At 45.1% G+C, this 25,749-nt stretch overlaps 1 protein-coding gene across 2 annotated transcripts in view; it reads left to right on the top strand.

Moving 5' to 3' along the window:
- The window catches only part of stra6 (signaling receptor and transporter of retinol STRA6), a 230,943-nt gene that overhangs the window by 157,172 nt on the left and 48,022 nt on the right, over positions 1-25,749 (top strand). The gene's annotated exons all lie outside the window — the stretch shown is intronic.

The raw sequence follows: 25,749 nt of genomic DNA, 5'->3' as shown, positions 1-25,749 counted from the left end.
CCACAGTGGGAAATAACAAAAGAACAGTGACAGAGTAGTGAGCCCACGTTGGGAAATAACAAAATAACAGTGACAGACTAGTGAGCCCACGTTGGGAAATAACAAAATAACAGTGACAGACAGTGAGCCCAAGTGGGAATAACAAAATAACAGTGCCAGACTAGTGAGGCCCACGTTGGGAAATAACAAAATAACAGTGCAGACTAGTGAGCCACCTTGGGAAATAACAAAAATAACAGTGCCCAGACTAGTGAGCCCACCTTTGGAAATAACAGTGACAGACTAGTGAGCCCACATTGGGAAATAACTAAATAACAGTGCCAGACTAGTGAGCACACGTTGGGAAATGACAAAAATAACAGTGCCAGACTAGTGAGCCCACGTTGGGAAATAACAAAATAACAGTGACAGACTAGTGAGCCCACTTGGGAAATAATAAAAATAACAGTGCCAGACTAGTGAGCCCACCTTGGGAAAATAAAAAATAACAGTGCCAGACTAGTGAGCCCACGTTGGGAAATAACAAAATAACAGTGACAGTGACAGACTAGTGAGCCCACATTGGGAAATAACAAAATAACAGTGACAGAGTAGTGAGCACCTTGGGAAAATAAATAAAATAACAGTGCCAGACTAGTGAGCCCACGTTGGGAAATAACAAAATAACAGTGACAGACTAGTGAGCCCACCTTGGGAAATAACAAAGTAACAGTGCCAGACTAGTGAGCCCACGTTGGGAAATAACAAAAAACAGTGACAGACTAGTGAGCCCACGTTGGGAAATAACAAAATAACAGTGCCAGACTAGTGAGCCCACTTGGGGGAAATAACTAAATAACAGTGCAGACTAGTGAGCCCACGTTGGGAAATAACAAAATAACAGTGCCAGACTAGTGAGCCAACTTGGGAAATAACTAAATAACAGTGCCAGACTAGTGAGCCACCTTGGGGAAATAACAAACAGTGACAGACTAGTGAGCCCACCTTGGGAAATAACAAGTAACAGTGCCAGACTAGTGAGCCCACGTTGGGAAATAACTAAATAACAGTGCCAGACTAGTGAGCCCACCTGGGGAAATAACAAAAAACAGTGACAGACTAGTGAGCCCACCTTGGGGGAAATAACTAAATAACAGTGCCAGACTAGTGAGCCCACGTTGGGAAAAACAAAATAAACAGTGCCAGACTAGTGAGCCCACTTGGGAAATAACAAAATAACAGTGCCAGACTAGTGAGCCCACCTTGGGAAATAACTAAATAACAGTGACAGACTAGTGAGCCCACGTTGGGGAAATAACAAAATAACAGTGACAGACTAGTGAGCCACCTGGGGAAATAACTAAATAACAGTGCCAGAGACTAGTGAGCCACCTGGGGAAATAACAAATAACAGTGACAGACTAGTGAGCCCACCTTGGAAATAACAAAATAACAGTGCCAGACTAGTGAGCCCACCTTGGGGAAATAACTAAATAACAGTGACAGACTAGTGAGCCCACCTTGGGAAATAACAAATAACAGTGCCAGACTAGTGGGCCATCCTTGGGAAATAACAGTGACAGACAATTGGGCCCACCTTGGGGAAATAACAAAATAACAGTGACAGACTAGTGGGACAACCTTGGGAAATGACTAAATAACAGTGAGAGACTGGTGAGCCCACCTTGGGGAAATAACAGTGACAGACTAGTGAGCCCACCTTGGGGAAATAACTAAGTAACAGTGACAGACTAGTGAGCCCACCTTGGGAAATAACTAAATAACAGTGCCAGACTAGTGGGCCATCCCTTGGGAAATAACAGTGACAGACAATTGGGCCCACCTTGGGGAAATAACAAAATAACAGTGACAGACTAGTGGGACAACCTTGGGAAATGACTAAATAACAGTGAGAGACTGGTGAGCCCACCTTGGGGAAATAACAGTGACAGACTAGTGAGCCCACCTTGGGGAAATAACAGTGACAGAATAGTGAGCCCACCTTGGGAAATAACAAAATAACAGTGACAGACTAGTGAGCCCAAGTTGGGAAATAACAAATAACAGTGACAGACTAGTGAGCCCACCTTGGGAAATAACAAAGTAACAGTGCCAGACTAGTGAGCCCACGTTGGGAATAACAGTGACAGGACTAGTGAGCCCACGTTGGGAAATAACAAAATAACAGTGACAGACTAGTGAGCCCAAGTTGGGGAAATATCAGAATAACAGTGACAGACTAGTGGGCCACCTTGGGAAATAACAGTGGACAGACTATTTGGGCCCACCTTGGGGAAATAACAAAATAACAGTGACAGACTAGTGGGACAACCTTGGGAAATGACTAAATAACAGTGAGAGGACTGGTGAGCCCCCTTGGGGAAATAACAGTGACAGACTAGTGGAGCCCACCTTGGGGAAATAACAGTGACAGACTAGTGAGCCCACCTTGGAAATAACAAAATAACAGTGACAGACTAGTGAGCCCAAGTTGGGAAATAACAAAATAACAGTGACAGACTAGTGAGCCCACCTTGGGAAATAACAAAGTAACAGTGCCAGACTAGTGAGCCCACGTTGGGAAATAACAGTGACAGACTAGTGAGCCCACGTTGGGAAATAACAAAATAACAGTGACAGACTAGTGAGCCCAAGTTGGGAACTATCAGAATAACAGTGACGACTAGTGAGCCCACCTTGGGAAATAACTAAATAACAGTGACAGACTAGTGAGCCCACGTTGGGAAATAACAAAGTAACAGTGGCCAGACTAGTGAGCCCACGTTGGGAAATAACAAAATAAAGTGCCAGACTAGTGAGCCCACAGTGGGAAATAACAAAATAACAGTGACAGAGTAGTGAGCCCACCTTGGGAAATAATAAAATACAGTGCCAGACTAGTGAGCACACGTTGGAAATAACAAAATAACAGTGACAGACTAGTGAGCCCACAGTGGGAAATAACAAAATAACAGTGACAGAGTAGTGAGCCCACGTTGGGAAAATAACAAAATAACAGTGCCGACTAGTGAGCCCATGCTTGGGAAATAACAAAAATAACAGTGCCAGACTAGTGAGCCCACCTTTGGAAATAACAGTGACAGACTAGTGAGCCCACATTGGGAAATAACTAAATAACAGTGCCAGACTAGTGAGCACACGTTGGGAAATGACAAAATAACAGTGCCAGACTAGTGAGCCCACATTGGGAAATAACAAAATAACAGTGACAGAGTAGTGAGCTCACCTTGGGAAATAATAAATAACAGTGCCAGACTAGTGAGCCCACCTTGGGAAATAATAAAAAAACAGTGCCAGACTAGTGAGCCCACGTTGGGAAATACAAAAATAACAGTGACAGACTAGTGAGCCCACATTGGGAAATAACAAAATAACAGTGACAGAGTAGTGAGCTCACCTTGGGAAATAATAAAATAACAGTGCCAGACTAGTGAGCCCACGTTGGGAAATAATAAAATAACAGTGCCAGACTAGTGAGCCCACCTTGGGAAATAACAAAGTAACAGTGCCAGACTAGTGAGCCCACGTTGGGAAATAACTAAATAACAGTGACAGACTCGTGAGCCCACGTTGGGAAATAACAAAATAACAGTGCCAGACTAGTGAGCCCACCTTGGGGAAATAACTAAATAACAGTGCCAGACTAGTGAGCCCACGTTGGGAAATAACTAAATAACAGTGAGAGACTAGTGAGCCCACGTTGGGAAATAACTAAATTACAGTGAAAGACTAGTGAGCCCACGTTGGGGAAATAACAGTGACAGACTAGTGAGCCCACCTTGGGAAATAACAAAGTAACAGTGCCAGACTCGTGAGCCCACGTTGGGAAATAACTAAATAACAGTGCCAGACTAGTGAGCCCACCTTGGGGAAATAACTAAATAACAGTGCCAGACTAGTGAGCCCACCTTGGGGAAATAACTAAATAACAGTGCCAGACTAGTGAGCCCACGTTGGGAAATAACAAAATAACAGTGCCAGACTAGTGAGCCCACCTTGGGGAAATACCTAAATAACAGTGCCAGACTAGTGAGCCCACCTTGGGGTAATAACTAAATAACAGTGACAGACTAGTGAGCCCACGTTGGGAAATAACTAAATAACAGTGACAGACTAGTGAGCCCACCTTGGGGAAATAACTAAATAACAGTGCCAGACTAGTGAGCCCACCTTGGGGAAATATCAGAATAACAGTGACAGACTAGTGAGCCCACCTTGGGAAATAACTAAATAACAGTGCCAGACTAGTGGGCCAACCTTGGGAAATAACTAAGTAACAGTGACAGACTAGTGAGCCCACCTTGGGAAATAACTAAATAACAGTGCCAGACTAGTGGGCCATCCTTGGGAAATAACAGTGACAGACAATTGGGCCCACCTTGGGGAAATAACAAAATAACAGTGACAGACTAGTGGGACAACCTTGGGAAATGACTAAATAACAGTGAGAGACTGGTGAGCCCACCTTGGGGAAATAACAGTGACAGACTAGTGAGCCCACCTTGGGGAAATAACAGTGACAGAATAGTGAGCCCACCTTGGGAAATAACAAAATAACAGTGACAGACTAGTGAGCCCAAGTTGGGAAATAACAAAATAACAGTGACAGACTAGTGAGCCCACCTTGGGAAATAACAAAGTAACAGTGCCAGACTAGTGAGCCCACGTTGGGAAATAACAGTGACAGACTAGTGAGCCCACGTTGGGAAATAACAAAATAACAGTGACAGACTAGTGAGCCCAAGTTGGGGAAATATCAGAATAACAGTGACAGACTAGTGGGCCAACCTTGGGAAATAACAGTGACAGACTATTGGGCCCACCTTGGGGAAATAACAAAATAACAGTGACAGACAAGTGGGACAACCTTGGGAAATGACTAAATAACAGTGAGAGACTGGTGAGCCCACCTTGGGGAAATAACAGTGACAGACTAGTGAGCCCACCTTGGGGAAATAACAGTGACAGACTAGTGAGCCCACCTTGGGAAATAACAAAATAACAGTGACAGACTAGTGAGCCCAAGTTGGGAAATAACAAAATAACAGTGACAGACTAGTGAGCCCACCTTGGGAAATAACAAAGTAACAGTGCCAGACTAGTGAGCCCACGTTGGGAAATAACAGTGACAGACTAGTGAGCCCACGTTGGGAAATAACAAAATAACAGTGACAGACTAGTGAGCCCAAGTTGGGGAAATATCAGAATAACAGTGACAGACTAGTGAGCCCACCTTGGGAAATAACTAAATAACAGTGACAGACTAGTGAGCCCACGTTGGGAAATAACAAAGTAACAGTGCCAGACTAGTGAGCCCACGTTGGGAAATAACAAAATAACAGTGCCAGACTAGTGAGCCCACAGTGGGAAATAACAAAATAACAGTGACAGAGTAGTGAGCCCACCTTGGGAAATAATAAAATAACAGTGCCAGACTAGTGAGCACACGTTGGGAAATAACAAAATAACAGTGACAGACTAGTGAGCCCACAGTGGGAAATAACAAAATAACAGTGACAGAGTAGTGAGCCCACGTTGGGAAATAACAAAATAACAGTGCCAGACTAGTGAGCCCATGTTGGGAAATAACAAAATAACAGTGCCAGACTAGTGAGCCCACGTTGGGAAATAACAAAATAACAGTGCCAGACTAGTGAGCCCACCTTGGGGAAATAACTAAATAACAGTGACAGAGTAGTGAGCCCACCTTGGGGAAATAACTAAATAACAGTGCCAGACTAGTGAGCCCACGTTGGGAAATAACAAAATAACAGTGACAGACTAGTGAGCCCACCTTGGGAAATAACTAAATAACAGTGCCAGACTAGTGGGCCATCCTTGGGAAATAACGGTGACAGACTATTGGGCCCACCTTGGGGAAATAACAGTGACAGACTAGTGAGCCCACCTTGGGAAATAACAAAATAACAGTGACAGACTAGTGAGCCCACAGTGGGAAATAACAAAATAACAGTGACAGACTAGTGAGCCCAAGTTGGGGAAATATCAGAATAACAGTGACAGACTAGTGGGCCAACCTTGGGAAATAACAGTGACAGACTATTGGGCCCACCTTGGGGAAATAACAAAATAACAGTGACAGACAAGTGGGACAACCTTGGGAAATGACTAAATAACAGTGAGAGACTGGTGAGCCCACCTTGGGGAAATAACAGTGACAGACTAGTGAGCCCACCTTGGGGAAATAACAGTGACAGACTAGTGAGCCCACCTTGGGAAATAACAAAATAACAGTGACAGACTAGTGAGCCCAAGTTGGGAAATAACAAAATAACAGTGACAGACTAGTGAGCCCACCTTGGGAAATAACAAAGTAACAGTGCCAGACTAGTGAGCCCACGTTGGGAAATAACAGTGACAGACTAGTGAGCCCACGTTGGGAAATAACAAAATAACAGTGACAGACTAGTGAGCCCAAGTTGGGGAAATATCAGAATAACAGTGACAGACTAGTGAGCCCACCTTGGGAAATAACTAAATAACAGTGCCAGACTAGTGAGCCCACGTTGGGAAATAACAAAATAACAGTGCCAGACTAGTGAGCCCACAGTGGGAAATAACAAAATAACAGTGACAGAGTAGTGAGCCCACCTTGGGAAATAATAAAATAACAGTGCCAGACTAGTGAGCACACGTTGGGAAATAACAAAATAACAGTGACAGACTAGTGAGCCCACAGTGGGAAATAACAAAATAACAGTGACAGAGTAGTGAGCCCACGTTGGGAAATAACAAAATAACAGTGCCAGACTAGTGAGCCCATGTTGGGAAATAACAAAATAACAGTGACAGACTAGTGAGCCCACGTTGGGAAATAACAAAATAACAGTGCCAGACTAGTGAGCCCACCTTGGGGAAATAACTAAATAACAGTGACAGAGTAGTGAGCCCACCTTGGGGAAATAACTAAATAACAGTGCCAGACTAGTGAGCCCACGTTGGGAAATAACAAAATAACAGTGACAGACTAGTGAGCCCACCTTGGGAAATAACTAAATAACAGTGCCAGACTAGTGGGCCATCCTTGGGAAATAACGGTGACAGACTATTGGGCCCACCTTGGGGAAATAACAGTGACAGACTAGTGAGCCCACCTTGGGAAATAACAAAATAACAGTGACAGACTAGTGAGCCCACAGTGGGAAATAACAAAATAACAGTGCCAGACTAGTGAGCCCACGTTGGGAAATAACAAAATAACAGTGCCAGACTAGTGAGCCCACGTTGGAAAATAACAAAATAACAGTGCCAGACTAGTGAGCCCACGTTGGGAAATAACAAAATAACAGTGACAGAGTAGTGAGCCCACCTTGGGAAATAACAAAATAACAGTGCCAGACTAGTGAGCCCACGTTGGGAAATAACAAAATAACAGTGACAGACTAGTGAGCCCACAGTGGGAAATAACAAAATAGCAGTGCCAGACTAGTGAGGCCACGTTGGGAAATAACTAAATAACAGTGCCAGACTAGTGAGCCCACGTTTGGAAATAACTAAATAACACTGACAGACTAGTGAGCCCACGTTGGGAAATAACTAAATAACAGTGCCAGACTAGTGGGCCCACCTTGGGAAATAACTAAGTAACAGTGCCAGACTAGTGAGCCCACGTTGGGAAATAACAAAATAACAGTGACAGACTAGTGAGCCCACCTTGGGAAATAACAAAATAACAGTGCCAGACTAGTGAGCCCACGTTGGGAAATAACAGTGACAGACTAGTGAGCCCACGTTGGGAAATAACAAAATAACAGTGACAGACTAGTGAGCCCAAGTTGGGGAAATATCAGAATAACAGTGACAGACTAGTGAGCCCACCTTGGGAAATAAAAAAATAACAGTGCCAGACTAGTGGGACATCCTTGGGAAATAACAGTGACAGACTATTGGGCCCACCTTGGGGAAATAACAGTGACAGACTAGTGAGCCCACCTTGGGAAATAACAAAATAACAGTGCCAGACTAGTGAGCCCACGTTGGGAAATAACAAAATAACAGTGCCAGAGTAGTGAGCCCACATTGGGAAATAACAAAATAACAGTGACAGAGTAGTGAGCCCACCTTGGGAAATAATAAAATAACAGTGCCAGACTAGTGAGCCCACGTTGGGAAATAACAAAATAACAGTGCCAGACTAGTGAGCCCACGTTGGGAAATAACAAAATAACAGTGCCAGACTAGTGAGCCCACATTGGGAAATAACAAAATAACAGTGACAGAGTAGTGAGCCCACCTTGGGAAATAATAAAATAACAGTGCCAGACTAGTGAGCCCACGTTGGGAAATGACTCAATAACAGTGACAGACTAGTGAGCCCACAGTGGGAAATAACAAAATAACAGTGAAAGACTAGTGAGCCCACGTTGGGAAATAACTAAATAACAGTGAGAGACTAGTGAGCCCACGTTGGGAAATAACTAAATTACAGTGACAGACTAGTGAGCCCACGTTGGGGAAATAACAGTGACAGGCTAGTGAGCCCACCTTGGGGAAATAACAAGATAACAGCGACAGACTAGTGAGCCCACCTTGGGGAAATAACAAAATAACAATGAGAGACTAGTGAGCCCACCTTGGGAAATAACAGTGAGAGACTAGTGAGCCCACCTTGGGAATTAACAGTGACAGACTAGTGAGCCCACCTTGGGAAATAACAGTGACAGACTAGTGAGCCCACCTTGGGGAAATAACAAAATAACAGTGAGAGACTAGTGAGCCCACCTTGGGAAATAACAGTGAGAGACTAGTGAGCCCACCTTGGGGAAATAACAGTGACAGACTAGTGAGCCCACCTTGGGAAATAACAAAGTAACAGTGCCAGACTCGTGAGCCCACGTTGGGAAATTGCAAAATAACAGTGCCAGACTAGTGAACCCACCTTGGGGAAATAACTAAATAACAGTGCCAGACTAGTGAGCTCACCTTGAGGAAATAACTAAATAACAGTGCCAGACTAGTGAGCCCACCTTGGGGAAATAACAAAGTAACAGTGCCAGACTCGTGAGCCCACGTTGGGAAATTGCAAAATAACAGTGCCAGACTAGTGAGCCCACGTTGGGAATATCTAAATAACAGTGCCAGACTAGTGAACCCACCTTGGGGAAATAACTAAATAACAGTGCCAGACTAGTGAGCCCACCTTGGGGAAATAACTAAATAACAGTGCCAGACTAGTGAGCCCACCTTGGGGAAATAACTAAATAACAGTGACAGACTAGTGAGCCCACGTTGGGAAATAACTAAATAACAGTGACAGACTCGTGAGCCCACGTTGGGAAATAACAAAATAACAGTGCCAGACTAGTGAGCCCACGTTGGGAAATAACTAAATAACAGTGACAGACTAGTGAGCCCACGTTGGGAAATAACTAAATTACAGTGACAGACCAGTGAGCCCACGTTGGGGAAATAACAGTGACAGAATAGTGAGCCCACCTTTGGAAATAACAGTGACAGACTAGTGAGCCCACCTTGGGGAAATAACAGTGACAGACTAGTGAGCCCACCTTGGGAAATAACAGTGACAGACTAGTGAGCCCACCTTGGGAAATAACAGTGCCAGACTAGTGAGCCAACCTTGGGGAAATAACAGTGACAGGCTAGTGAGCCCACCTTGGGGAAATAACAAGATAACAGCGACAGACTAGTGAGCCCACCTTGGGGAAATAAGAAAATAACAATGAGAGACTAGTGAGCCCACCTTGGGAAATAACAGTGAGAGACTAGTGAGCCCACCTTGGGAATTAACAGTGACAGACTAGTGAGCCCACCTTGGGAAATAACAGTGACAGACTAGTGAGCCCACCTTGGGGAAATAACAAAATAACAGTGAGAGACTAGTGAGCCCACCTTGGGAAATAACAGTGAGAGACTAGTGAGCCCACCTTGGGGAAATAACAGTGACAGACTAGTGAGCCCACCTTGGGAAATAACAAAGTAACAGTGCCAGACTCGTGAGCCCACGTTGGGAAATTGCAAAATAACAGTGCCAGACTAGTGAGCCCACGTTGGGAAATAACTAAATAACAGTGACAGACTAGTGAGCCCACGTTGGGAAATAACAAAATAACAGTACCAGACTAGTGAGCCCACGTTGGGAAATAACAAAATAACAGTGCCAGAGTAGTGAGCCCACATTGGGAAATAACAAAATAACAGTGACAGAGTAGTGAGCCCACCTTGGGAAATAATAAAATAACAGTGCCAGACTAGTGAGCCCACGTTGGGAAATAACAAAATAACAGTGCCAGACTAGTGAGCCCACGTTGGGAAATAACAAAATAACAGTGCCAGACTAGTGAGCCCACATTGGGAAATAACAAAATAACAGTGACAGAGTAGTGAGCCCACCTTGGGAAATAATAAAATAACAGTGCCAGACTAGTGAGCCCACGTTGGGAAATAACTCAATAACAGTGACAGACTAGTGAGCCCACAGTGGGAAATAACAAAATAACAGTGAAAGACTAGTGAGCCCACGTTGGGAAATAACTAAATAACAGTGAGAGACTAGTGAGCCCACGTTGGGAAATAACTAAATTACAGTGACAGACTAGTGAGCCCACGTTGGGGAAATAACAGTGACAGGCTAGTGAGCCCACCTTGGGGAAATAACAAGATAACAGCGACAGACTAGTGAGCCCACCTTGGGGAAATAACAAAATAACAATGAGAGACTAGTGAGCCCACCTTGGGAAATAACAGTGAGAGACTAGTGAGCCCACCTTGGGAATTAACAGTGACAGACTAGTGAGCCCACCTTGGGAAATAACAGTGACAGACTAGTGAGCCCACCTTGGGGAAATAACAAAATAACAGTGAGAGACTAGTGAGCCCACCTTGGGAAATAACAGTGAGAGACTAGTGAGCCCACCTTGGGGAAATAACAGTGACAGACTAGTGAGCCCACCTTGGGAAATAACAAAGTAACAGTGCCAGACTCGTGAGCCCACGTTGGGAAATTGCAAAATAACAGTGCCAGACTAGTGAGCCCACGTTGGGAAATAACTAAATAACAGTGAGAGACTAGTGAACCCACCTTGGGGAAATAACTAAATAACAGTGCCAGACTAGTGAGCTCACCTTGGGGAAATAACTAAATAACAGTGCCAGACTAGTGAGCCCACCTTGGGGAAATAACAAAGTAACAGTGCCAGACTCGTGAGCCCACGTTGGGAAATTGCAAAATAACAGTGCCAGACTAGTGAGCCCACGTTGGGAATATCTAAATAACAGTGCCAGACTAGTGAACCCACCTTGGGGAAATAACTAAATAACAGTGCCAGACTAGTGAGCCCACCTTGGGGAAATAACTAAATAACAGTGCCAGACTAGTGAGCCCACCTTGGGGAAATAACTAAATAACAGTGACAGACTAGTGAGCCCACGTTGGGAAATAACTAAATAACAGTGACAGACTCGTGAGCCCACGTTGGGAAATAACAAAATAACAGTGCCAGACTAGTGAGCCCACGTTGGGAAATAACTAAATAACAGTGACAGACTAGTGAGCCCACGTTGGGAAATAACTAAATTACAGTGACAGACTAGTGAGCCCACGTTGGGGAAATAACAGTGACAGAATAGTGAGCCCACCTTTGGAAATAACAGTGACAGACTAGTGAGCCCACCTTGGGGAAATAACAGTGACAGGCTAGTGAGCCCACCTTGGGAAATAACAGTGACAGACTAGTGAGCCCACCTTGGGAAATAACAGTGCCAGACTAGTGAGCCAACCTTGGGGAAATAACAGTGACAGGCTAGTGAGCCCACCTTGGGGAAATAACAAGATAACAGCGACAGACTAGTGAGCCCACCTTGGGGAAATAAGAAAATAACAATGAGAGACTAGTGAGCCCACCTTGGGAAATAACAGTGAGAGACTAGTGAGCCCACCTTGGGAATTAACAGTGACAGACTAGTGAGCCCACCTTGGGAAATAACAGTGACAGACTAGTGAGCCCACCTTGGGGAAATAACAAAATAACAGTGAGAGACTAGTGAGCCCACCTTGGGAAATAACAGTGAGAGACTAGTGAGCCCACCTTGGGGAAATAACAGTGACAGACTAGTGAGCCCACCTTGGGAAATAACAAAGTAACAGTGCCAGACTCGTGAGCCCACGTTGGGAAATTGCAAAATAACAGTGCCAGACTAGTGAGCCCACGTTGGGAAATAACTAAATAACAGTGACAGACTAGTGAGCCCACGTTGGGAAATAACAAAATAACAGTACCAGACTAGTGAGCCCACGTTGGGAAATAACAAAATAACAGTGACAGACTAGTGAGCCCACCTTGGGAAATAACAAAATAACAGTGCCAGACTAGTGAGCCCACGTTGGGAAATATCTAAATAACAGTGCCAGACTAGTGAACCCACCTTGGGGAAATAACTAAATAACAGTGCCAGACTAGTGAGCCCACCTTGGGGAAATAACTAAATAACAGTGCCAGACTAGTGAGCCCACCTTGGGGAAATAACTAAATAACAGTGACAGACTAGTGAGCCCACGTTGGGAAATAACTAAATAACAGTGACAGACTCGTGAGCCCACGTTGGGAAATAACAAAATAACAGTGCCAGACTAGTGAGCCCACGTTGGGAAATAACTAAATAACAGTGACAGACTAGTGAGCCCACGTTGGGGAAATAACAGTGACAGAATAGTGAGCCCACCTTTGGAAATAACAGTGACAGACTAGTGAGCCCACCTTGGGGAAATAACAGTGACAGACTAGTGAGCCCACCTTGGGAAATAACAGTGACAGACTAGTGAGCCCACCTTGGGAAATAACAGTGCCAGACTAGTGAGCCAACCTTGGGGAAATAACAGTGACAGGCTAGTGAGCCCACCTTGGGGAAATAACAAGATAACAGCGACAGACTAGTGAGCCCACCTTGGGGAAATAACAAAATAACAATGAGAGACTAGTGAGCCCACCTTGGGAAATAACAGTGAGAGACTAGTGAGCCCACCTTGGGAATTAACAGTGACAGACTAGTGAGCCCACCTTGGGAAATAACAGTGACAGACTAGTGAGCCCACCTTGGGGAAATAACAAAATAACAGTGAGAGACTAGTGAGCCCACCTTGGGAAATAACAGTGAGAGACTAGTGAGCCCACCTTGGGGAAATAACAGTGACAGACTAGTGAGCCCACCTTGGGAAATAACAAAGTAACAGTGCCAGACTCGTGAGCCCACGTTGGGAAATTGCAAAATAACAGTGCCAGACTAGTGAGCCCACGTTGGGAAATAACTAAATAACAGTGACAGACTAGTGAGCCCACGTTGGGAAATAACTAAATAACAGTGACAGACTAGTGAGCCCACGTTGGGAAATAACTAAATTACAGTGACAGACTAGTGAGCCCACGTTGGGGAAATAACAGTGACAGAATAGTGAGCCCACCTTTGGAAATAACAGTGACAGACTAGTGAGCCCACCTTGGGGAAATAACAGTGACAGACTAGTGAGCCCACCTTGGGAAATAACAGTGACAGACTAGTGAGCCCACCTTGGGAAATAACAGTGCCAGACTAGTGAGCCAACCTTGGGGAAATAACAGTGACAGGCTAGTGAGCCCACCTTGGGGAAATAACAAGATAACAGCGACAGACTAGTGAGCCCACCTTGGGGAAATAACAAATAACAATGAGAGACTAGTGAGCCCACCTTGGGAAATAACAGTGAGAGACTAGTGAGCCCACCTTGGGAATTAACAGTGACAGACTAGTGAGCCCACCTTGGGAAATAACAGTGACAGACTAGTGAGCCCACCTTGGGGAAATAACAAAATAACAGTGAGAGACTAGTGAGCCCACCTTGGGAAATAACAGTGAGAGACTAGTGAGCCCACCTTGGGGAAATAACAGTGACAGACTAGTGAGCCCACCTTGGGAAATAACAAAGTAACAGTGCCAGACTCGTGAGCCCACGTCGGGAAATTGCAAAATAACAGTGCCAGACTAGTGAGCCCACGTTGGGAAATAACTAAATAACAGTGCCAGACTAGTGAGCCCACCTTGGGGAAATAACTAAATAACAGTGACAGACTAGTGAGCCCACCTTGGGGAAATAACTAAATAACAGTGACAGACTAGTGAGCCCACGTTGGGAAATAACTAAATAACAGTGACAGACTAGTGAGCCCACGTTGGGGAAATAACAGTGACAGGCTAGTGAGCCCACCTTGGGGAAATAACAAGATAACAGCGACAGACTAGTGAGCCCACCTTGGGGAAATAACAAAATAACAATGAGAGACTAGTGAGCCCACCTTGGGAAATAACAGTGAGAGACTAGTGAGCCCACCTTGGGAATTAACAGTGACAGACTAGTGAGCCCACCTTGGGAAATAACAGTGACAGACTAGTGAGCCCACCTTGGGGAAATAACAAAATAACAGTGAGAGACTAGTGAGCCCACCTTGGGAAATAACAATGAGAGACTAGTGAGCCCACCTTGGGGAAATAACAGTGACAGACTAGTGAGCCCACCTTGGGAAATAACAAAGTAACAGTGCCAGACTCGTGAGCCCACGTTGGGAAATTGCAAAATAACAGTACCAGACTAGTGAGCCCACGTTGGGAAATAACTAAATAACAGTGACAGACTAGTGAACCCACCTTGGGGAAATAACTAAATAACAGTGCCAGACTAGTGAGCTCACCTTGGGGAAATAACTAAATAACAGTGCCAGACTAGTGAGCCCACCTTGGGGAAATAACAAAGTAACAGTGCCAGACTCGTGAGCCCACGTTGGGAAATTGCAAAATAACAGTGCCAGACTAGTGAGCCCACGTTGGGAATATCTAAATAACAGTGCCAGACTAGTGAACCCACCTTGGGGAAATAACTAAATAACAGTGCCAGACTAGTGAGCCCACCTTGGGGAAATAACTAAATAACAGTGCCAGACTAGTGAGCCCACCTTGGGGAAATAACAAAATAACAGTGACAGACTAGTGAGCCCACGTTGGGAAATAACTAAATAACAGTGACAGACTAGTGAGCCCACGTTGGGAAATAACAAAATAACAGTACCAGACTAGTGAGCCCACGTTGGGAAATAACAAAATAACAGTGACAGACTAGTGAGCCCACCTTGGGAAATAACAAAGTAACAGTGACAGACTAGTGAGCCCACAGTGGGAAATAACAAAATAACAGTGCCAGACTAGTGAGCCCACGTTGGGAAATATCTAAATAACAGTGCCAGACTAGTGAACCCACCTTGGGGAAATAACTAAATAACAGTGCCAGACTAGTGAGCCCACCTTGGGGAAATAACTAAATAACAGTGCCAGACTAGTGAGCCCACCTTGGGGAAATAACTAAATAACAGTGACAGACTAGTGAGCCCACGTTGGGAAATAACTAAATAACAGTGACAGACTCGTGAGCCTACGTTGGGAAATAACTAAATAACAGTGCCAGACTAGTGAGCCCACGTTGGGAAATAACTAAATAACAGTGACAGACTAGTGAGCCCACGTTGGGAAATAACTAAATTACAGTGACAGACTAGTGAGCCCACGTTGGGGAAATAACAGTGACAGAATAGTGAGCCCACCTTTGGAAATAACAGTGACAGACTAGTGAGCCCACCTTGGGGAAATAACAGTGACAGACTAGTGAGCCCACCTTGGGAAATAACAGTGACAGACTAGTGAGCCCACCTTGGGAAATAACAGTGCCAGACTAGTGAACCCACCTTGGGGAAATAACTAAATAACAGTGCCAGACTAGTGAGCCCACCTTGGGGAAATAACTAAATAACAGTGCCAGACTAGTGAGCCCACCTTGGGGAAATAACTAAATAACAGTGACAGACTAGTGAGCCCACGTTGGGAAATAACTAAATAACAGTGACAGACTAGTGAGCCCACGTTGGGAAATAACTAAATAACAGTGACAGACTCGTGAGCCTACGTTGGGAAATAACAAAATAACAGTGCCAGACTAGTGAGCCCACGTTGGGAAATAACTAAATAACAGTGACAGACTAGTGAGCCCACGTTGGGAAATAACTAAATTACAGTGACAGACTAGTGAGCCCACGTTGGGGAAATAACAGTGACAGACTAGTGAGCCCACGTTGGGAAATAACAAAATAACAGTGACAGACTAGTGAGCCCACCTTGGGAAATAACAAAGTAACAGTGACAGACTAGTGAGCCCACAGTGGGAAATAACAAAATAACAGTGCCAGACTAGTGAGCCCACGTTGGGAAATATCTAAATAACAGTGCCAGACTAGTGAACCCACCTTGGGGAAATAACTAAATAACAGTGCCAGACTAGTGAGCCCACCTTGGGGAAATAACTAAATAACAGTGCCAGACTAGTGAGCCCACCTTGGGGAAATAACTAAATAACAGTGACAGACTAGTGAGCCCACGTTGGGAAATAACTAAATAACAGTGACAGACTCGTGAGCCTACGTTGGGAAATAACAAAATAACAGTGCCAGACTAGTGAGCCCACGTTGGGAAATAACTAAATAACAGTGACAGACTAGTGAGCCCACGTTGGGAAATAACTAAATTACAGTGACAGACTAGTGAGCCCACGTTGGGGAAATAACAGTGACAGAATAGTGAGCCCACCTTTGGAAATAACAGTGACAGACTAGTGAGCCCACCTTGGGGAAATAACAGTGACAGACTAGTGAGCCCACCTTGGGAAATAACAGTGACAGACTAGTGAGCCCACCTTGGGAAATAACAGTGCCAGACTAGTGAGCCAACCTTGGGGAAATAACAGTGACAGGCTAGTGAGCCCACCTTGGGGAAATAACAAGATAACAGCGACAGACTAGTGAGCCCACCTTGGGGAAATAACAAAATAACAATGAGAGACTAGTGAGCCCACCTTGGGAAATAACAGTGAGAGACTAGTGAGCCCACCTTGGGAATTAACAGTGACAGACTAGTGAGCCCACCTTGGGAAATAACAGTGACAGACTAGTGAGCCCACCTTGGGGAAATAACAAAATAACAGTGAGAGACTAGTGAGCCCACCTTGGGAAATAACAGTGAGAGACTAGTGAGCCCACCTTGGGGAAATAACAGTGACAGACTAGTGAGCCCACCTTGGGAAATAACAAAGTAACAGTGCCAGACTCGTGAGCCCACGTTGGGAAATTGCAAAATAACAGTGCCAGACTAGTGAGCCCACGTTGGGAAATAACTAAATAACAGTGACAGACTAGTGAGCCCACGTTGGGAAATAACTAAATTACAGTGACAGACTAGTGAGCCCACGTTGGGGAAATAACAGTGACAGAATAGTGAGCCCACCTTTGGAAATAACAGTGACAGACTAGTGAGCCCACCTTGGGGAAATAACAGTGACAGACTAGTGAGCCCACCTTGGGAAATAACAGTGACAGACTAGTGAGCCCACCTTGGGAAATAACAGTGCCAGACTAGTGAGCCAACCTTGGGGAAATAACAGTGACAGGCTAGTGAGCCCACCTTGGGGAAATAACAAGATAACAGCGACAGACTAGTGAGCCCACCTTGGGGAAATAACAAAATAACAATGAGAGACTAGTGAGCCCACCTTGGGAAATAACAGTGAGAGACTAGTGAGCCCACCTTGGGAATTAACAGTGACAGACTAGTGAGCCCACCTTGGGAAATAACAGTGACAGACTAGTGAGCCCACCTTGGGGAAATAACAAAATAACAGTGAGAGACTAGTGAGCCCACCTTGGGAAATAACAGTGAGAGACTAGTGAGCCCACCTTGGGGAAATAACAGTGACAGACTAGTGAGCCCACCTTGGGAAATAACAAAGTAACAGTGCCAGACTCGTGAGCCCACGTCGGGAAATTGCAAAATAACAGTGCCAGACTAGTGAGCCCACGTTGGGAAATAACTAAATAACAGTGCCAGACTAGTGAGCCCACCTTGGGGAAATAACTAAATAACAGTGACAGACTAGTGAGCCCACCTTGGGGAAATAACTAAATAACAGTGACAGACTAGTGAGCCCACGTTGGGCAATAACTAAATAACAGTGACAGACTAGTGAGCCCACGTTGGGGAAATAACAGTGACAGGCTAGTGAGCCCACCTTGGGGAAATAACAAGATAACAGCGACAGACTAGTGAGCCCACCTTGGGGAAATAACAAAATAACAATGAGAGACTAGTGAGCCCACCTTGGGAAATAACAGTGAGAGACTAGTGAGCCCACCTTGGGAATTAACAGTGACAGACTAGTGAGCCCACCTTGGGAAATAACAGTGACAGACTAGTGAGCCCACCTTGGGGAAATAACAAAATAACAGTGAGAGACTAGTGAGCCCACCTTGGGAAATAACAATGAGAGACTAGTGAGCCCACCTTGGGGAAATAACAGTGACAGACTAGTGAGCCCACCTTGGGAAATAACAAAGTAACAGTGCCAGACTCGTGAGCCCACGTTGGGAAATTGCAAAATAACAGTACCAGACTAGTGAGCCCACGTTGGGAAATAACTAAATAACAGTGACAGACTAGTGAACCCACCTTGGGGAAATAACTAAATAACAGTGCCAGACTAGTGAGCTCACCTTGGGGAAATAACTAAATAACAGTGCCAGACTAGTGAGCCCACCTTGGGGAAATAACAAAGTAACAGTGCCAGACTCGTGAGCCCACGTTGGGAAATTGCAAAATAACAGTGCCAGACTAGTGAGCCCACGTTGGGAATATCTAAATAACAGTGCCAGACTAGTGAACCCACCTTGGGGAAATAACTAAATAACAGTGCCAGACTAGTGAGCCCACCTTGGGGAAATAACTAAATAACAGTGCCAGACTAGTGAGCCCACCTTGGGGAAATAACTAAATAACAGTGACAGACTAGTGAGCCCACGTTGGGAAATAACTAAATAACAGTGACAGACTAGTGAGCCCACGTTAGGAAATAACAAAATAACAGTACCAGACTAGTGAGCCCACGTTGGGAAATAACAAAATAACAGTGACAGACTAGTGAGCCCACCTTGGGAAATAACAAAGTAACAGTGACAGACTAGTGAGCCCACAGTGGGAAATAACAAAATAACAGTGCCAGACTAGTGAGCCCACGTTGGGAAATATCTAAATAACAGTGCCAGACTAGTGAACCCACCTTGGGGAAATAACTAAATAACAGTGCCAGACTAGTGAGCCCACCTTGGGGAAATAACTAAATAACAGTGCCAGACTAGTGAGCCCACCTTGGGGAAATAACTAAATAACAGTGACAGACTAGTGAGCCCACGTTGGGAAATAACTAAATAACAGTGACAGACTCGTGAGCCCACGTTGGGAAATAACAAAATAACAGTGCCAGACTAGTGAGCCCACGTTGGGAAATAACTAAATAACAGTGACAGACTAGTGAGCCCACGTTGGGAAATAACTAAATTACAGTGACAGACTAGTGAGCCCACGTTGGGGAAATAACAGTGACAGAATAGTGAGCCCACCTTTGGAAATAACAGTGACAGACTAGTGAGCCCACCTTGGGGAAATAACAGTGACAGACTAGTGAGCCCACCTTGGGAAATAACAGTGAGAGACTAGTGAGCCCACCTTGGGGAAATAACAGTGACAGACTAGTGAGCCCACCTTGGGAAATAACAAAGTAACAGTGCCAGACTCGTGAGCCCACGTTGGGAAATTGCAAAATAACAGTGCCAGACTAGTGAGCCCACGTTGGGAAATAACTAAATAACAGTGAGAGACTAGTGAACCCACCTTGGGGAAATAACTAAATAACAGTGCCAGACTAGTGAGCTCACCTTGGGGAAATAACTAAATAACAGTGCCAGACTAGTGAGCCCACCTTGGGAAATAACAAAGTAACAGTGCCAGACTCGTGAGCCCACGTTGGGAAATTGCAAAATAACAGTGCCAGACTAGTGAGCCCACGTTGGGAATATCTAAATAACAGTGCCAGACTAGTGAACCCACCTTGGGGAAATAACTAAATAACAGTGCCAGACTAGTGAGCCCACCTTGGGGAAATAACTAAATAACAGTGCCAGACTAGTGAGCCCACCTTGGGGAAATAACTAAATAACAGTGACAGACTAGTGAGCCCACGTTGGGAAATAACTAAATAACAGTGACAGACTCGTGAGCCCACGTTGGGAAATAACAAAATAACAGTGCCAGACTAGTGAGCCCACGTTGGGAAATAACTAAATAACAGTGACAGACTAGTGAGCCCACGTTGGGAAATAACTAAATTACAGTGACAGACTAGTGAGCCCACGTTGGGGAAATAACAGTGACAGAATAGTGAGCCCACCTTTGGAAATAACAGTGACAGACTAGTGAGCCCACCTTGGGGAAATAACAGTGACAGGCTAGTGAGCCCACCTTGGGAAATAACAGTGACAGACTAGTGAGCCCACCTTGGGAAATAACAGTGCCAGACTAGTGAGCCAACCTTGGGGAATAACAGTGACAGGCTAGTGAGCCCACCTTGGGGAAATAACAAGATAACAGCGACAGACTAGTGAGCCCACCTTGGGGAAATAAGAAAATAACAATGAGAGACTAGTGAGCCCACCTTGGGAAATAACAGTGAGAGACTAGTGAGCCCACCTTGGGAATTAACAGTGACAGACTAGTGAGCCCACCTTGGGAAATAACAGTGACAGACTAGTGAGCCCACCTTGGGGAAATAACAAAATAACAGTGAGAGAGACTAGTGAGCCCACCTTGGGAAATAACAGTGAGAGACTAGTGAGCCCACCTTGGGGAAATAACAGTGACAGACTAGTGAGCCCACCTTGGGAAATAACAAAGTAACAGTGCCAAGACTCGTGAGCCCACGTTGGGAAATTGCAAAATAACAGTGCCAGACTAGTGAGCCCACGTTGGGAAATAACTAAATAACAGTGACAGACTAGTGAGCCCACGTTGGGAAATAACAAAATAACAGTACCAGACTAGTGAGCCCACGTTGGGAAATAACAAAATAACAGTGACAGACTAGTGGAGCCCACCTTGGGAAATAACAAAATAACAGTGCCAGACTAGTGAGCCCACGTTGGGAAATATCTAAATAACAGTGCCAGACTAGTGAACCCACCTTGGGGAAATAACTAAATAACAGTGCCCAGACTAGTGAGCCCACCTTGGGGAAATAACTAAATAACAGTGCCAGACTAGTGAGCCCACCTTGGGGAAATAACTAAATAACAGTGACAGCTAGTGAGCCCACGTTGGGAATAACTAAATACAGTGACAGACTCGTGAGCCCACGTTGGGAAATAACAAAATAACAGTGCCAGACTAGTGAGCCCACGTTGGGAAATAACTAAATAACAGTGACAGACTAGTGAGCCCACGTTGGGGAAATAACAGTGACAGAATAGTGAGCCCACCTTTGGAAATAACAGTGACAGACTAGTGAGCCCACCTTGGGAAATAACAGTGACAGACTAGTGAGCCCACCTGGGAATAACAGTGAACAGACTAGTGAGCCCACCTTGGGAAATAACAGTGCCAGACTAGTGAGCCAACCTTGGGGAAATAACAGTGACAGGCTAGTGAGCCCACCTTGGGGAAATAACAAGATAACAGCGACAGACTAGTGAGCCCACCTTGGGGAAATAACAAATAACAATGAGAGACTAGTGAGCCCACCTTGGGATAATAACAGTGAGAGACTAGTGAGCCCACCTTGGGAATTAACAGTGACAGACTAGTGAGCCCACCTTGGGAATAACAGTGACAGACTAGTGAGCCCACCTTGGGGAAATAACAAAATAACCAGTGAGAGACTAGTGAGCCCACCTTGGGAAATAACAGTGAGAGACTAGTGAGCCCACCTTGGGGAAATAACAGTGGACAGACTAGTGAGCCCACCTTGGGAAATAACAAAGTAACAGTGCCAGACTCGTGAGCCCACGTTGGGAAATTGCAAAATAACAGTGCCAGACTAGTGAGCCCACGTTGGGAAATAATAAATAACAGTGACAGACTAGTGAGCCCACGTTGGGAAAACTAAATAAAGTGACAGACTAGTGATCCCACGTTGGAAATAACTAAATAACAGTGACAGACTAGTGAGCCCACGTTGGGGAAATAACAGTGACAGACTAGTGAGCCCACCTTTGGAAATAACAGTGACAGACTAGTGAGCCCACCTTGGGGAAATAACAGTGACAGACTAGTGAGCCCACCTTGGGAAATAACAGTGACAGACTAGTGAGCCCACCTTGGGAAATAACAGTGACAGACTAGTGAGCCAACGTTGGGGAAATAACAGTGCCAGACTAGTGAGCCCACCTTGGGAAATAACTAAATAACAGTGACAGACTAGTGAGCCCACCTTGGGAAATAACTAAATAACAGTGACAGACTAGTGAGCCCACGTTGGGGAAATAACAGTGACAGAATAGTGAGCCCACCTTTGGAAATAACAGTGACAGACTAGTGAGCCCACCTTGGGAAATAACAGTGACAGACTAGTGAGCCCACCTTGGGAAATAACAGTGACAGACTAGTGAGCCCACCTTGGGAAATAACAGTGCCAGACTAGTGAGCCAACCTTGGGGGAAATAACAGTGACAGGCTAGTGAGCCCACCTTGGGGAAATAACAAGATAACAGCGACAGACTAGTGAGCCCACCTTGGGGAAATAACAAAATAACAATGAGAGACTAGTGAGCCCACCTTGGGAAATAACAGTGAGAGACTAGTGAGCCCACCTTGGGAATTAACAGTGACAGACTAGTGAGCCCACCTTGGGAAATAACAGTGACAGACTAGTGAGCCCACCTTGGGGAAATAACAAAATAACAGTGAGAGACTAGTGAGCCCACCTTGGGAAATAACAGTGAGAGACTAGTGAGCCCACCTTGGGGAAATAACAGTGACAGACTAGTGAGCCCACCTTGGGAAATAACAAAGTAACAGTGCCAGACTCGTGAGCCCACGTTGGGAAATTGCAAATAACAGTGCCAGACTAGTGAGCCCACGTTGGGAAATAACTAAATAACAGTGACAGACTAGTGAGCCCACGTTGGGAAATAACTAATTACAGTGACAGACTAGTGAGCCCACGTTGGGGAAATAACAGTGACAGAATAGTGAGCCCACCTTTGGAAATAACAGTGACAGACTAGTGAGCCCACCTTGGGGAAATAACAGTGACAGACTAGTGAGCCCACCTTGGGAAATAACAGTGACAGACTAGTGAGCCCACCTTGGGAAATAACAGTGCCAGACTAGTGAGCCAACCTTGGGGAAATAACAGTGACAGGCTAGTGAGCCCACCTTGGGGAAATAACAAGATAACAGCGACAGACTAGTGAGCCCACCTTGGGGAAATAACAAAATAACAATGAGAGACTAGTGAGCCCACCTTGGGAAATAACAGTGAGAGACTAGTGAGCCCACCTTGGGAATTAACAGTGACAGACTAGTGAGCCCACCTTGGGAAATAACAGTGACAGACTAGTGAGCCCACCTTGGGGAAATAACAAAATAACAGTGAGAGACTAGTGAGCCCACCTTGGGAAATAACAGTGAGAGACTAGTGAGCCCACCTTGGGGAAATAACAGTGACAGACTAGTGAGCCCACCTTGGGAAATAACAAAGTAACAGTGCCAGACTCGTGAGCCCACGTCGGGAAATTGCAAAATAACAGTGCCAGACTAGTGAGCCCACGTTGGGAAATAACTAAATAACAGTGCCAGACTAGTGAGCCCACCTTGGGGAAATAACTAAATAACAGTGACAGACTAGTGAGCCCACCTTGGGGAAATAACTAAATAACAGTGACAGACTAGTGAGCCCACGTTGGGCAATAACTAAATAACAGTGACAGACTAGTGAGCCCACGTTGGGGAAATAACAGTGACAGGCTAGTGAGCCCACCTTGGGGAAATAACAAGATAACAGCGGACAGACTAGTGAGCCCACCTTGGGGAAATAACAAAATAACAATGAGAGACTAGTGAGCCCACCTTGGGAAATAACAGTGAGAGACTAGTGAGCCCACCTTGGGATTAACAGTGACAGACTAGTGAGCCCACCTTGGGAAATAACAGTGACAGACTAGTGAGCCCACCTTGGGGAAATAACAAAATAACAGTGAGAGACTAGTGAGCCCACCTTGGGAATAACAATGAGAGACTAGTGAGCCACCTTGGGGAAATAACAGTGACAGACTAGTGAGCCCACCTTGGGAAATAACAAAGTAACAGTGCCAGACTCGTGAGCCCACGTTGGGAAATTGCAAAATAACAGTACCAGACTAGTGAGCCCACGTTGGGAAATAACTAAATAACAGTGACAGACTAGTGAACCCACCTTGGGGAAATAACTAAATAACAGTGCCAGACTAGTGAGCTCACCTTGGGGAAATAACTAAATAACAGTGCCAGACTAGTGAGCCCACCTTGGGGAAATAACAAAGTAACAGTGCCAGACTCGTGAGCCCACGTTGGGAAATTGCAAAATAACAGTGCCAGACTAGTGAGCCCACGTTGGGAATATCTAAATAACAGTGCCAGACTAGTGAACCCACCTTGGGGAAATAACTAAATAACAGTGCCAGACTAGTGAGCCCACCTTGGGGAAATAACTAAATAACAGTGCCAGACTAGTGAGCCCACCTTGGGGAAATAACTAAATAACAGTGACAGACTAGTGAGCCCACGTTGGGAAATAACTAAATAACAGTGACAGACTAGTGAGCCCACGTTAGGAAATAACAAAATAACAGTACCAGACTAGTGAGCCCACGTTGGGAAATAACAAAATAACAGTGACAGACTAGTGAGCCCACCTTGGGAAATAACAAAGTAACAGTGACAGACTAGTGAGCCCACAGTGGGAAATAACAAAATAACAGTGCCAGACTAGTGAGCCCACGTTGGGAAATATCTAAATAACAGTGCCAGACTAGTGAACCCACCTTGGGGAAATAACTAAATAACAGTGCCAGACTAGTGAGCCCACCTTGGGGAAATAACTAAATAACAGTGCCAGACTAGTGAGCCCACCTTGGGGAAATAACTAAATAACAGTGACAGACTAGTGAGCCCACGTTGGGAAATAACTAAATAACAGTGACAGACTCGTGAGCCCACGTTGGGAAATAACAAAATAACAGTGCCAGACTAGTGAGCCCACGTTGGGAAATAACTAAATAACAGTGACAGACTAGTGAGCCCACGTTGGGAAATAACTAAATTACAGTGACAGACTAGTGAGCCCACGTTGGGGAAATAACAGTGACAGAATAGTGAGCCCACCTTTGGAAATAACAGTGACAGACTAGTGAGCCCACCTTGGGGAAATAACAGTGACAGACTAGTGAGCCCACCTTGGGAAATAACAGTGACAGACTAGTGAGCCCACCTTGGGAAATAACAGTGCCAGACTAGTGAGCCAACCTTGGGGAAATAACAGTGACAGGCTAGTGAGCCCACCTTGGGGAAATAACAAGATAACAGCGACAGACTAGTGAGCCCACCTTGGGGAAATAACAAAATAACAATGAGAGACTAGTGAGCCCACCTTGGGAAATAACAGTGAGAGACTAGTGAGCCCACCTTGGGAATTAACAGTGACAGACTAGTGAGCCCACCTTGGGAAATAACAGTGACAGACTAGTGAGCCCACCTTGGGGAAATAACAAAATAACAGTGAGAGACTAGTGAGCCCACCTTGGGAAATAACAGTGAGAGACTAGTGAGCCCACCTTGGGGAAATAA

Source organism: Oncorhynchus kisutch, linkage group LG10 (genome assembly GCF_002021735.2).
Source record: "Oncorhynchus kisutch isolate 150728-3 linkage group LG10, Okis_V2, whole genome shotgun sequence".
Lineage (NCBI taxonomy): Eukaryota > Metazoa > Chordata > Actinopteri > Salmoniformes > Salmonidae > Oncorhynchus > Oncorhynchus kisutch.
Note: the sequence above shows the minus strand (reverse complement) of the source record. Positions and strands in the feature narration are given on the sequence as shown.